The sequence below is a fragment of the Acinonyx jubatus genome, chromosome A2 (assembly GCF_027475565.1).
Source record: "Acinonyx jubatus isolate Ajub_Pintada_27869175 chromosome A2, VMU_Ajub_asm_v1.0, whole genome shotgun sequence".
NCBI classification, from domain to species: Eukaryota; Metazoa; Chordata; class Mammalia; order Carnivora; family Felidae; genus Acinonyx; species Acinonyx jubatus.
The window spans coordinates 148,565,634-148,578,623 of record NC_069383.1 but is presented as its reverse complement, the minus strand read 5'-3'; the positions used below and the strand labels follow the sequence as shown (position 1 = coordinate 148,578,623).

Sequence of the window (12,990 nt, the reverse complement as noted above, 5' to 3'; positions counted from 1 at the left end):
GCGGGAAGGAACCGTAGGGGGACAGGGACGCGGGTGTGGGGCCTCTCCAGGGCTGCGCTGCCACCAGCCACAAGAGACGTTGCTGGTTCAAGTTGAAATGTGCTGTAGGTGTAGAATACACACCGAATTTCCGAGACTTAGTAGAAAACATATAAAAATCTCATAATTTTATCTTGATTATAAACTGGATAGTTGATTACAAAATTGGTTACAGTTTTAGATATATTTGGTTAAATAAAACACATTTAGAATAATTTCATGGGGCACCTGAGTGGCTCAATCGGTTCAGCCTCCTCTTGATTTCTGTTCAAGCCTTGATACCAGGAAAATGATTTGGGAATCAGCCTTAGGTGGGGCTCTGTGCTGAACGCGGAGCCAGCTTGGGATTCTGTCTCCTTCTCTCTGCGCCTCTCCCGCTTGTGCTCTCTCTCCCTCTCTTTCAAAAACAAATAAGCATTTTTAAAAATAATTTTTGTTTGTCTGTTTGTTTGCTTTTTAAAATATGGCCGCTAAACTTAAAATCCCTATTTGGCTCGCGATATATTTCTGCTGGATAGCAGTGGTTCAGAAGGAAAAGGGACAGCTAACGCCTCTTGAGTGCTTATTATGTCCCAAGCACTCTTGTAGGTACGTGACACCCAATAACTCATTTACTTGCCAAAACAATGCTTTATAATTGGTATCAATGGTCCCATTCTCATTTTACAGATGAGAAACAAATACAAGTTTAGTAATTTATGTAATGACCACATTCCAGCAATCAAGTGTGGTGCTTTTAACTCAGGCAACCAGGCACTGGGACATGTAGTCAGTTAACCTGTAGAGCAGGCTGGTTACCAGAAAGAACACTGGACTTGGTTGAAAGCCCTGGTTCAAGGTCAGCCCTGCTACTTTGTGTGTAACTTTGGGAAATTAAGCTTTAATTGCCTTAGTAAAAAATGAGATAATGCAAGTCACCAGCCTGTCATAGCCCCTGTTACGGTGACCTAGAGGTAGCATAGTGAGGTAAACTTGGACTCTGGACCCTGAGTCCCTGTGTGCAAATCTGGGAACTGCAACCTACAAGTTATGTGAGCTTGCGGGAGATTTTTAATCTCTCTGTACCTCAGTTTCCTTAACTGTAAAATGAATAATAGTCACACCTACCTTATTAGGGTTGTTAGGCAGATCAAATGTGTTGATATAAATAAAGTACTTAGCTTGGTGCCTAGCACTTAGCAAGCATTTACAGAGTACTACTCAGAATGACTTTAAAGAAGCATTTATAGCCTATACAAATATGAAGGAATGAAGGATAAAAGGATAAGTGGAAAATGTATAGAACTATGAATTTGGAGCCCTGGAAAGAACTTTAGGCCAATCACGGAGAACTGAAATGACTAATTAATAAGGCAGGTGTCCTGGGACCAAACTCAAAGTTTTTCCCCTCTTTCACACCCAGACTCCAGAGCAGGGGAACTACCATTGCAAGCCTGAATGCATTCATCCAACAGATACTGAATGATGATCTGCACATCAGAAAAGGCCACACAGTGAGGGGCATTTATAAAAAGGTAAATAAAATAAGTTTCCTGTCCTGATGAAATTAGCATTATTTCATACCAAAGCCCACAGATATTGTCCAAGCATGCACTTAACTGTTATAAGGAAAACACACAGGTGGGAGCTTCAAAAGTTACTCTGATCCTTCCTGCTGCCTGGAGTAGCCAGCCCCAATGCCTGTCCTGGGGCTTCAAGAATAGAATAAGCTGTGAGCTCCTTAGAAGTCAGATGGCTGGGAAAATTCAAAAGTGTTGGAATCTTCCATTCTTTCTTTAAGGTGATAAAGTCACCATGTTTTATGTATCCCAAGCTAGACACTCAAAAGTCATTCTCAGTTATTCCCTCCCTTCTCCCCACCTCAGGCCTACCAGATACTCCTTCTGCCTCAGAAACATCTCCACCAACACTGATGCTGTTCTGGTTCAGTCCCTTTTCTCTTTCCTGCCACAGCTACTTCCAAGCCCTCCCTCCCACCTGCTTCAGTCCAAGTTACACAATTTAGGCACCACCCTCTCCAGTTCATACACATCGTCCTGCACCCATTCTCTGCCTATCACAGCACTTACCACATATGTGGTAATTTTTGTGTAAACATGCATCTGCCCTAGTAGATTTTTTTCTCGAAGTACAAGTTCATTCTGTTTCCCCACCTCCAGATTTAACATAAACTTCTTTTTTTTTTAATGTTTATTTATTTATTTTGAGAGAGAGAGAGAGCCCGCGCACATGCATGTGCTCTTGGGAGGAGCAGAGAGAGAGGTGGAGGGAAAGAAAGAGAGAATCCCAAGCAGGCTCCCGTGCTCAGCGTGGAGCCTGACATGGGTCTCAATCTCACAACCGTGAGATCATGACCTGAGATGAAATCAAAAGTCAGGTGCTTAACCGACTGAGCCACCCAGGCGCCCCAAAACTTTACAACTTTTAGAAGAAAATACGTTTATGGAGATACCTTGATGCTCTCAAGGTAGGGACCTCTGGCTGAAATTTCCTGGTACAAACACTTATCAGATAAATACGCAATATTTACATACCAATTATTATCATAATTTACAATGTTTATGTTAGAATTCCCTAGGGAGAGGGAAATAAAAGTACATGGATTAGGATTTGAATAGGATAGAGTCATAGAATTAAGAGCCAGAAGGGTTTTTTGGGGTCATTTAGCCCAAACCATTTTCAGGTGAGGTAACTGATACACGTCAAAGACCCACAAATAAGTGGCAGAATCCAAACTTGAACCTATTTTCTGATTCTCAGGCAGGAGTTTGTTGCACCCACCCCTTCTTTCATCTTTAAGATGCTGTAGCAAAGGGGTGCCTGGCTGGCTCAGTCAGTTAAGCGTCCGACTTCAGCTCAAGTCATGATCTCACGGTTTGTGAGTTCGAGCCCCACGTCAGGCTCTGTGCTGACAACTCCAAGCCTAGAGCCTGCTTCAGATTCTGTGTCTCCCTCTCTCTCTCTGCCCCTCCCCTGCTCACACTGTGTCTCTCTCTTTCAAAAATAAATAAACATTAAAAATTTAAAAATAAAATAAAATGGTGTAGCATAGGGGTGCCGGGCTGGCTCAGTCAGCAACTCTTGATCCTGGGAGTTGTAAGTTTGAGCCCCACATTGGGTGTAGAAATTACTTTAAAAAAATAAAATAAAGTCTGTGCTGACAGCTCGGAGCCTGAAGCCTGCTTTGGAGTCTGTGTCTCCCTCTCTCTCTCCCCCTCCCCCTCTCATGCTCTGTCTCTCTCTCTCTCTCTATCAAAAATCAATAAACATTCAAAAAAATTTTTTTTAAACAAAAAGATAATAAAAGTAAAATATTTAATAGATAGATAGATAGAGATGAAATGGTGTAGCATAGTGATGCAGCAAACATTAGATACTAACTGCTCAAAAGTCCCCTGCCACCTCCTACTTTAGTGCCTGGACACTTATCCTGACTCCTTTTGAGTTGGATTGCTATGTGCCTCAGTGGATGGAGCAGAGCTTTCAGGTAAGTCTTTATAAAAAGACAAACTCAGCTGCCTGGAATACAGACACAATGCCTAGAGGTGATATAGCCATCTTACGATGGTAAGGACAAAAGTCATGGGCTGAAGGTGAGGAGTGGGAAGATAGGAGAAGACTAGGTCCTTAGCATCCTCTGGCAGCTACACCTATCTGACTGTCCCCCTCTGGACCTCTTGTAAAGTGAGGAAAGTAACCCCTATCTCTGAAAGCCATCGTTCATCAATAAGTCTCCAATGGTATAAGCCACCAGCAGTCTCTTATTTGCCGGATACGCAATCCAAACTGGCACATGGAGTAAAAGCCCTGGATTACAAGTTAAGAAACCCTGTTACGGTCCCAGCTCTTCCAGGAACAAGCTGTATGGCCTTGGGCAAGCCATTTCCCATCTCTGGGCCTCAGGTTCCTCATCTCTATCACGGGAGGTAGAACAAGATGGTCTTCTCACCTCTCACTTTCTGTGATTTCATTCACTGTGCATGCTACGTAATGTGCAATGGGGGACCTCCTTTCCCTCGAAATGAGACTACCTCTTTCAAGTTTCCCTAAGTGTTTCCTTGTTCCTGTAACCACAGGACTAGTTACAAAGACCTGTCCCTTTCGAGCGAATGTGATAAAACACACAGTTTGGGGGCATTCCCTTACACAAATCCCCCTAACTAGGTCCCTTTTTCCTCTTCCTTTGCTTAGTTTTATTCACCTATTCCCAGAGGGAGCTCAGAAGGGGGTTCTACTCTAAAACTAATGAAGCACAGCGCCCCCCTTTCTCCTAAACTTGCTATGTAATTTCTCCTCTTGGGGCCTCAAATTCACTGTTCGTTAAATGAGAGCGTTGCAGACAATGAAAGCTCCAGATTCTGTGTCTCCCTCTCTCTGCCCCTCCCCCGCTTGCACTCTTTTCCCCCCTCGTTCAAAAATAAATAAATATTAAAAAAAATAAAAATTGTAAAGTTTTATGTTTTTCTGTAGAAGTCTTACAACCCTATTGTGAGGTTAATTCCTAGGTACCACAATGATTGTATTTTTTTCCTATTACATTTTGTAAATGATTACTGGTATATAGAAATGCTATTCCTTTTTGTATGTTAACTTTATATGTAGTAACCTTGCTGAACTCTTTTCAATTCTAATAGCTTCAAGCTCCAGAATTCTAAGGCTCAATTACACCTTCTAGATTTTATCTCACTTTGGGATAGTGCTTCCCCAGTTACTAAGTGCTTTGCTCTCTGGTACTGCTGGTTAGCCCTTCTATAACTCTGAGTTAGGCAGGGCTTGTATTGTCATCCCTATCCCGAAGCTGAGGAAACAGATTCAGGGATGAGGCGTGATATGCCCAAGATCACGCAATTAGTAAGTGGCAGATCTGGAACTAAACACCACATCCTTTCAGTCCTTGCCACTGTACCTTGATTTTGAAATTTTCTTCCCTTTCCCTTTTCTCTCTAGGATCCACTTCCTGGCTACAAATCATAACTGCTCTTAGCTGTGACCCCAAGACTGCACACAGTGATGCCCTCAGTTCCAGGTATTTGGTACTCTCCCCAGGAACCTGGCTTTCCCTCAATTCTTCTTCCATCCTCTGTCCTGACCCTCAGTCCTAAATACAACCTCCTAATTTCTTCCCAACTCTGACTCCAAGCATCCCATCCCATCTGGAACTCCAGTGGTTATGTCAATGTCTGGAACCACGGTCTGGCCCTTTGTAAGCCGCTGTACTTGACACAACTCTCATTTTGGTTCTGTTATTCTTCTGCACCTCACTGTTCACTCCATCCAACCTCTTGTTCATCATGTGAAATCCCTAAAGAGATCAGATATGGTCAGAGAAGATGGGAACTGGAAGGTCCTTTGAGGGCTTCCAGGCCAAAGACCAAGCAGAAACTGTAAATGAGAAAGCTGATTAGTTATAAAAGAGTAGGCTGGAGGGGCACGTGGGTGGCTCCATCGGTTAAGCCTCTGATTTTGGCCTGGGTCGTGATCTCCCGGTTCGTGGGCTCGAGGCGAGCCCCACAGTGGGCTCTGTGCTGCCAGCTCGGAGCCTGGAGCCTGCTTCAGATTCTGTGTCTCCCTCTCTCTCTGTACCCCTCCCCTGCTCATGCTCTCTCTCAAAAATAAAATAAACATTAAAAAAATTTTTTTAATTAAGAAAAAAGAAGAGTGGGTTGGAGACTGTGGAGAGCACAGGGCACATGCCCCAACTCCAATCAGTTGCTGCCAGTTGCTGGAAATGTGGGCCCTGTGTGGTTGGAGAAGATGGAGCCAAACTTTTATGTGCAGTGTCCTGGCTGTTGAATATCAGCAAGTACCATGTAGGACATAAAAATTAATTGATTAATTAAAAAGGGGCTTCTGAGTGCCTCAGTTGGTTGAATGTCCAACTCTTGATTTCAGCTCAGGTCACAATCCCAGGGTCGTGGAATCGAGCCCCACATTGGACTCCTCGCTAAGTGTGGATTCTCTTTCTCTCTCTGTCTCTCTCTCGCTCTCTTAAATAAAAAAAAACCTAATTAATTAAATTAAATACCATATAGGACAAATGTCTGTGGACTGGCGGCTCTCAGATTGCCAATTTACAACCTCTGCTCTGGTCCAAACCCATCACCCATGGATAAGGAGACTGACATCATGCAGCAGATCAATAGGAGAGAAGGAGGCAGGACCCAGCCCTCAGACCCATTCAGAGCTCACCACCATCACTCACAAGCCGAAAGCAACCCAGCTGATTTAACAAGCCTCTAGTGAGAGCCTGCTCTGGGAAAGATGTTCTGAGAGGGGACCAAGATGAAGGGATTCTTTTAGAAGATGCCCGCCGTGGGTCCTTGGCACTTTTTCACTTAGCTTGAGATCACACATTGGCAGGTTGGAACAAACTAACATATTTAGAAAAGAGATGCTCATGTCCATGGAGTTCTTGTCAGCACAGTCCTCACTGACTGAATTAGGATTCCAGGGACCTTGCAGTAGAGCATTTTCCAAACTTTCTGTTTAGAAACCATTTCAAACTCATTGAAAAGCTGCAAGGATAAAAATGGTATATAGCACTCTCATATACCCTTTACCAAAATTCACTTCTTTTCAACGTTTTCCCCATTTGCTCTATGTACTACACACACACAACAAAAACATATTTTTCGAGCCATTTGAGGGTAGATCACATACATGATGGCTTTTAACCCCTGAATACTTCAGTGTGCATTTCTAATAATAAATATATATCTTATAACCACAATACAGATATCAACTCAGTAAGTTAAAATTGACTCAGGAGTTTGATCCAATCTACCATCCGTATTTCAATTTTGTCACTTGACTCAGTAGTGTCCCTAATTTTTTTCTCCTCCAAAACAGGATCCAGTCTAGGATTAAATATTACATTCAGTTGCTATGTCTCTGTAGGTTTCATTAATATGGAACATTTTCACAGCATTTGTATGTATGTGCATGTGTATGTACGTGCGTTTTATGAAATTAACACTTTTGAAGAATATAGTGCTCTCTCTTGCTCGCTCTCTCTCTCTTTTAGAATGTACTTCATTTAGGGTCACCTGGGTGGCTCAGTGGGTTGAGCGTCCCACTTGGGCACAGGTCATGATCTTGCAGTTTGTGAGTTCAAGCCCCACGTCGGGCTCTGTGCTGACAGCTGAGAGCCTGGAGCCTGCTTCGGAATCTGTGTCTCCCTCTCTCTCTGCCCCTCCCCCACTCGTGCTCTGTCTCTCTCACACTCATAAATAAATAAACATTAAAAAATTAAAAAAAAATAGAATGTACTTCATGTGGGTGTCTGATGTTTTCTCATGGTTAGATTCAGTCTAGAATACAGTAGAAATGATGCCATGTCCTCCTCAGGTCATCGTATCAGGAGGCATGTGGTGTCCATCTGCCCCTCACTAGTGATATGAATTTCAATCATCAAGTTACGGTGTTTTCTGATTTTTCCAGTGTATTGTTGTTGTATTTTCCCCTTGGAACTAATAAGCAATCTGTGGAGAGGCACTTTAAGACATGCTTACATCCTGCTCCTCATCAAAATTATCCCCTAGATTTCACATCCATTCATGAGTCTTGCCTAAACCAGTCTCTACTGTGATGGTTGCATAGTGGTGGTCTTTCCATTCCACTTCTCTGTCCATTTACCTGTTGACACTCAACATTTTGAGGTAAACTGTATGCCTTCCATCCGGAGGGGTGCAGTTTTGGCCTCTGTCAAGGTATGTGAGATCTGGAGTTCCACGTGACTAATGGAAATAGAGGGAAGGGAAAGAGCCTGCTTTGCCTAGTCATTGAGAGTAGATAAAGGGTGAACTGGGACAGTCACTCCAAGGATTCCACTTAAAGGAGCTGAGACCTTCAGAGAAGCAAAGCAGCATAGAGGAATATGCTTCACACAAACAGTATCACTTTCAAATCCTGTCTCTTCCCCTCACCTACTTTGTGACTTCCAACACCTCACCTAGATTCTCCTGGCCTGTTTCCTAACTTGTAATATGGGATAATTCCTACCTCGGAGGCTCAATGGAAGATTGGAATAATGCTCATATCTTACTGGGCCCATAGTAAATGAGAGGTGCATATTATATAGAATATAAGAAAATTATGTAGTGCTTGAATTATGTTTCATTTCAACAAATGTCTACTGAGAACCTACCATGTAACAAGGCATTGTGCTTGGGGCTAGAGACTAAATCAGCCCTCAAAAAGTTCACAATCCAGAGGAAGAAAAAGACCAACTTAATTCCACATTTAGCCAAGAAAATTAAAACATACATCTACACAAAGCTTTGTTCAAGAATGTTCACAGTAGGGGCATCTGGGTGGCTCAGTCGGTTGAGCATCCAACTTTGGCTCAGGTCATGATCTCACGGTTCGTGGGTTTGAGCCCCACATTGGTTTTGCACTGAGAACTGGGAGCCCGCTTCAGATTCTCTCTCTCTCCCTCGCTCTGTCCCTCCCCTACTCATGCTCCTGCTCTTTCTCTCTCTAAGCATACATTTAAAAAAAAAAGGATGTTCACTGCAACAATATTCTTTTTTTTAATTATAGTTGACAATGGCAACTACATTCTTAATAGCCCCAAACAGGAAATAGCCCAAACATCTATCAACAGGTGAATGGATAAACAAAAATTATAGTACATCCATACAATGGAATACTACTCAGCAATAAAAAAGAGCAAACAACTGCTTTTATGTAACAGGTCTAAAATATGCTGAGTGGAAGAAGCCTTGCATAAGAGTACACACTGTGATTTCATTTATATGAAGTTCTAAAACAGGAAAAACCATCAGAAGAGTGGTTGCCCAGGGTGGAGGCAGGGAGGAGGTTGCTGGGAAACTTTCTGCATGATGATAATGTTCCATATGTTGATAGGGGGTGGATTGCACAGGTGTATCCACTTGTCCAAATTCAGCAAATGTACACTTAAGATTTGTGTATTTCATTGTATACGGATTTCACATCAAAATAGAAAAAAAAAACTGTAAAAAAGAGCTCTGATTAATAGTATACCTCTAGAAGTATTTATTTTTTTAATTTTTTTTTTTTTTTTTTGTCTTCACACCCAGCATGGAGCTCAGTGGGGGGCTTGAATTCACAACCTTGAGATCAAGACCAGAGCTGAGATCACAAGTTGGATGTTTGGGGTCACTGGGTGGCTCAGACAGTTTAAGTGTCTGATTAGGGCTGAGGTCATGATCTCACAGCTGGTGGGTTCAAGGTCCACATCAGGCTCTCTGCTGTGAGCACAGAGCCCACTTTGGATTCTCTATCTCCCTCTCTCTGCCCATCCCCCCACCACCACTAGCATTCTCTCTCTCTCTCTCTCTCTCTCTCTCTCTCTCTCTCTCTCTCATGTTTAATAAACATTAAAAGAAAAAAAGAGGGGTGCCTGGGTGGCTCAGTCGGTTAAGTGTGCGATTTCAGCTCAGGTCATGATCTCGCAGTTTGTGAGTTCAAGCCCTGCATCAGGCTCTATGCTGAGCGCTCAGAGCCTGGAGCCTGCTTTGGATTCTGTGTCTCCCTCTCTCTGCTCCTCCCCCACTCATGCTCGCTCTCTCGCTCTCTCGCTCTCTCTCTCAGAAATAAAGAAACATTTTTTAAAATTTAATAATAAATAAATAAATACATAAATACATAAATAAAAAGAGTTGAATGCTTAACCGACTGAGCTACCCAGGCACCCTACATCTAGAATTATTTAGAGAGAAGTGTACTGATGTCTAGATTTATTTTGACTTGTATCAAAAAACATGGATTAATAATAGATGGATAGCAGCATGGAAAGATGAATAGATACATAACAAAAACAAGCTTGATAAAGTGTTAAAGAGTAGAAACAAGGTGCTAGAGAAATGGGTGTTAACTGTAAAATTCTTTCAGTTTTGCTGTACATTTGAAATGTTTCATAATAAAATGTTGTGAGTGAGGAGACAGGGCTGTATAATTCAAGTCAGGCTTTGATAAATGGTGTAATGGAGAAGTTGTTTCCGCTGGGGATGGATGGTAGCAGGGGTCAAGGGCAATCTCCTAGAGGAGGAATCTTAGGAAATCAGCCTGAAAGATAAGATTTTAAAGGCAGGGGTACCTGGGTGTCTCAGTCAGTTGAGCATCCAGTTCTTTATTTCAGCTCAGGTCATGATTCCAGGGTCATGGGATCAAGCCCCACATAGGTCATGATCTCTCAGTTTCGTGGATTCAAGCCCTGCATCAGTCAGTGGGGAGCTGACTCCACACTGTCAGCATGGAGCCTGCTTAAGATTCTCTCTGTCTCTCTCTCTCTCTCTGTCTCTCTCTCTCTCACTCAATTAAAAAATAAATAATAAATAAATAAATATCTTAAAGGCAGAAGGAGGAAAGGGGGAAGAGGGCATACCAGTAGGAAAAACAGGGCAGTAGGAAAATGCAAGGCACTTTGCGGAAGCTGCAAAGCAGCAGAGGACTCTGGGGGCAGAGTGGCGGGAGAGGAGTCCAATGAGCTGAACTGTGCCCAAGCTGGGACAGCCTTGAAAGACAGACAAGGACATTTGATTTTGACTCAGTAAACAATAGGGAGACACTGAGCTGGACAAGCACGCATGTGTGTGTGTGTGTGTGTGTGTGTGCACGTGTGTGTGTGCAAGGCTTTGTCATCTGACAGGCAGACTAGAGGAAGACAGGGATAGAGCCATCAGTGGGGACAACAGCAGGGCAGGTGGTCAAGGTTTTCTATTGCTTGTATTAGCCAGTTGACAATGAGGGCAATTTTTGTGACAGAAAAAAATGGTGAAAACAAGCCCTTCCTAGAGGTGAGAAGTCTTTAGTGAGTGGGGAAGAGAATTCAGTTTGTCCTAATTCCCAGCTCACTGGAAACTCTGATCTCCCTAAAGACTTCCTTTTCCCTTTGAAGCTGTAGTCTGTCCATTGACCTGCCCTCTGACCCTCAGCCACAGTCCAGAAGATGCAGCTCACCCGTCAGCAAGAACACACTGGGAGTCGGAACTCCTCATTTAGAAATTTGTTGTGTTGGCCTGCTTGTCCTCCATGCTTCCTCCCAATTTCAAGACTTCTCTATTCTGGTCTTTTTTTTTCTTTTTTTAAAGTTTATTTATTTATTTGAGAGGGACAGAGACAGTGTGAGTGGGGGCAGGGCAAAGAGAAAGAGGGAGAGAGAGAGAATCCCAAGCAGCCTCCATGCTGACAGTGTGGAGTCAGCTCCCAACTGACTAATGCGGGGCTTGAATCCATGAAACGAAGAGATCATGACCTGAGACGAAACCAAGAGTCAGATACTTAACAGACTGAGCCACCCAGTCGCCCCATTACTCTGGTCTTCTTGCAACCAGCCTCACGTGAACATGAGATCACGACCTCAGCCTTTCCAGGCTCTCAAACATTCATTTTCCAGCCCCCTGGTGATCTAGTGGCTAGGATTCTAGAGCTTTCAAATGTGCCTTTTCCCCTTGACTTGCAGGTGTCTTTCTGATCACAGCCCCATAGTCTTGTCTCTTTCCTCCCAGTCAGGAGTGTCACTGTCACTGCAGTGTCCAGCTCCAGCTCCTGGCTGATCCAGGCTGGGCTTGAAAGAGTCAGGAGTCTGGCAAATCAGGAGTCTCTGAGCCTCGGGTACCACAGGTGCCCAGCTTCTCTCCTCCACACCTTCCCTCCATTTCCTAAAGCTCACAGAGGACATGTAGTGACCTACCTGAATAGTCACAGCCTTCCTTTGTCCGGCAGCCACAGCCCCTGTTTCCAGTCCTCACACCAGCCCTGCAAGAATGACAGGACAGAAATGCCCCAGTTTCTCAACCTTCACAGAGTTCAGAGATAGCCCGAAATTTTACACTCATCAACTTTAATTCTCACAATGTTCCCTCCTTGACAGATAAGGAATCTAAGGCTCAGAGAGGCTAAATAACTTGCCCAAGGTCACACAGCCACTTCCAAGAAATTACAACCAATGTATCAAAAGGAACAGTTTCACTGTGTTCTGTGCACCCAGCACTGACTATTATCCCCACAAATAGACTCTAGGAGCCCTGAGGAACCTGCCCAGGGGTCCTGGCTGGCCAGTACACACAGGGAGATGCGGGGGCGGCGGGGGGGGGGGGGGGGAGTGTTGCTCATCAGTCTGGGGCAACAAATGGAAAAGGCCCAGAGGTGACTTTGTTGCTGGGCAACAGGAGTTGCCCAGACTCACCCCTTCACTGAGCAAATCCAGAAACTTACCTTGAGGGTCAATTGCTGAGGGGAGAAAGAGATAGGCAGGAGAGCCTTCCAGATTCTCTCAGATGCAGAGTCAAGAAGCTAAGAAATGGCGAGGCGCATGCAGGGCAAGCACCATCAGAGAAGCGGGAACAGAGAGGGAGAGAGGACTCCAACACAGTGAAGGACCTTTTTTTTTTTTTTTAAGCTTATTTATTTTAGAGAGAGAGAGAGAGAGAACATGGGTGGGGGGAGGGGCAGAAAGAGAGAGAATCCCAACCAATCGATTCGAGGCTGGAACTCACAAACCGTGAGATCACGACCTCAGCCAAAATCAAGAGTCTGGTGCTGAAGCAACTGAGCCACCCAGGCACCCCACGGTGAAGGACCTTTGAAGGGGGAAGATGGGTAAAGGATGCACGCACACAACCTCTAGGGTACTTATGCCCAGAAGGGCTCACGGTTCTCTCTTGGGAAAATCTGTACCCATCTGAAAGGCTGGATGCCAACGATGAGTGGCCTCAGAAGGTCTCGGCATATGTGGGGCAGGGACAGTGTCTGTTGCCATGATCGGTGGAGGCCCCTCCAGGCCTCCGACACTCTCTAAGCAGGCGGGCTGTGCATGTTTAACCTTCCATGGGTGTACCCAGCACCACACTTGTGAGCTGGGTAGAAGCTTTGGAAGAACACAGCTCAGAGGCCACCCCTGGGAGGCCTTCCCTGACTCTCCTGGGGAAGGAGCTTTTGTGTCCTCCAGTTATCTTCTTCCCAGAG

The 12,990-nt window shown here is 44.3% G+C and overlaps 1 protein-coding gene and 1 long non-coding RNA gene across 2 annotated transcripts in view; one reads left to right on the top strand and one right to left on the bottom strand.

Annotated features, from left to right (window-relative positions):
• Positions 1–11,810, bottom strand: part of MAP4 (microtubule associated protein 4) — a 203,214-nt gene extending 191,404 nt beyond the window's left edge. The window contains exon 1 of the mRNA XM_053219477.1: positions 11,717–11,810. The gene's annotated coding sequence lies outside the window, so the exon portion shown is untranslated. The remainder of the gene's footprint in view (positions 1–11,716) is intronic.
• The window catches only part of LOC113593544 (uncharacterized), a 59,032-nt gene continuing 46,046 nt past the window's right edge, over positions 5–12,990 (top strand). Inside the window, exons 1-2 of the long non-coding RNA XR_003413754.2 lie at positions 5–1,553; positions 4,987–5,065. This is a non-coding gene — a long non-coding RNA (uncharacterized LOC113593544). The remainder of the gene's footprint in view (positions 1,554–4,986; positions 5,066–12,990) is intronic.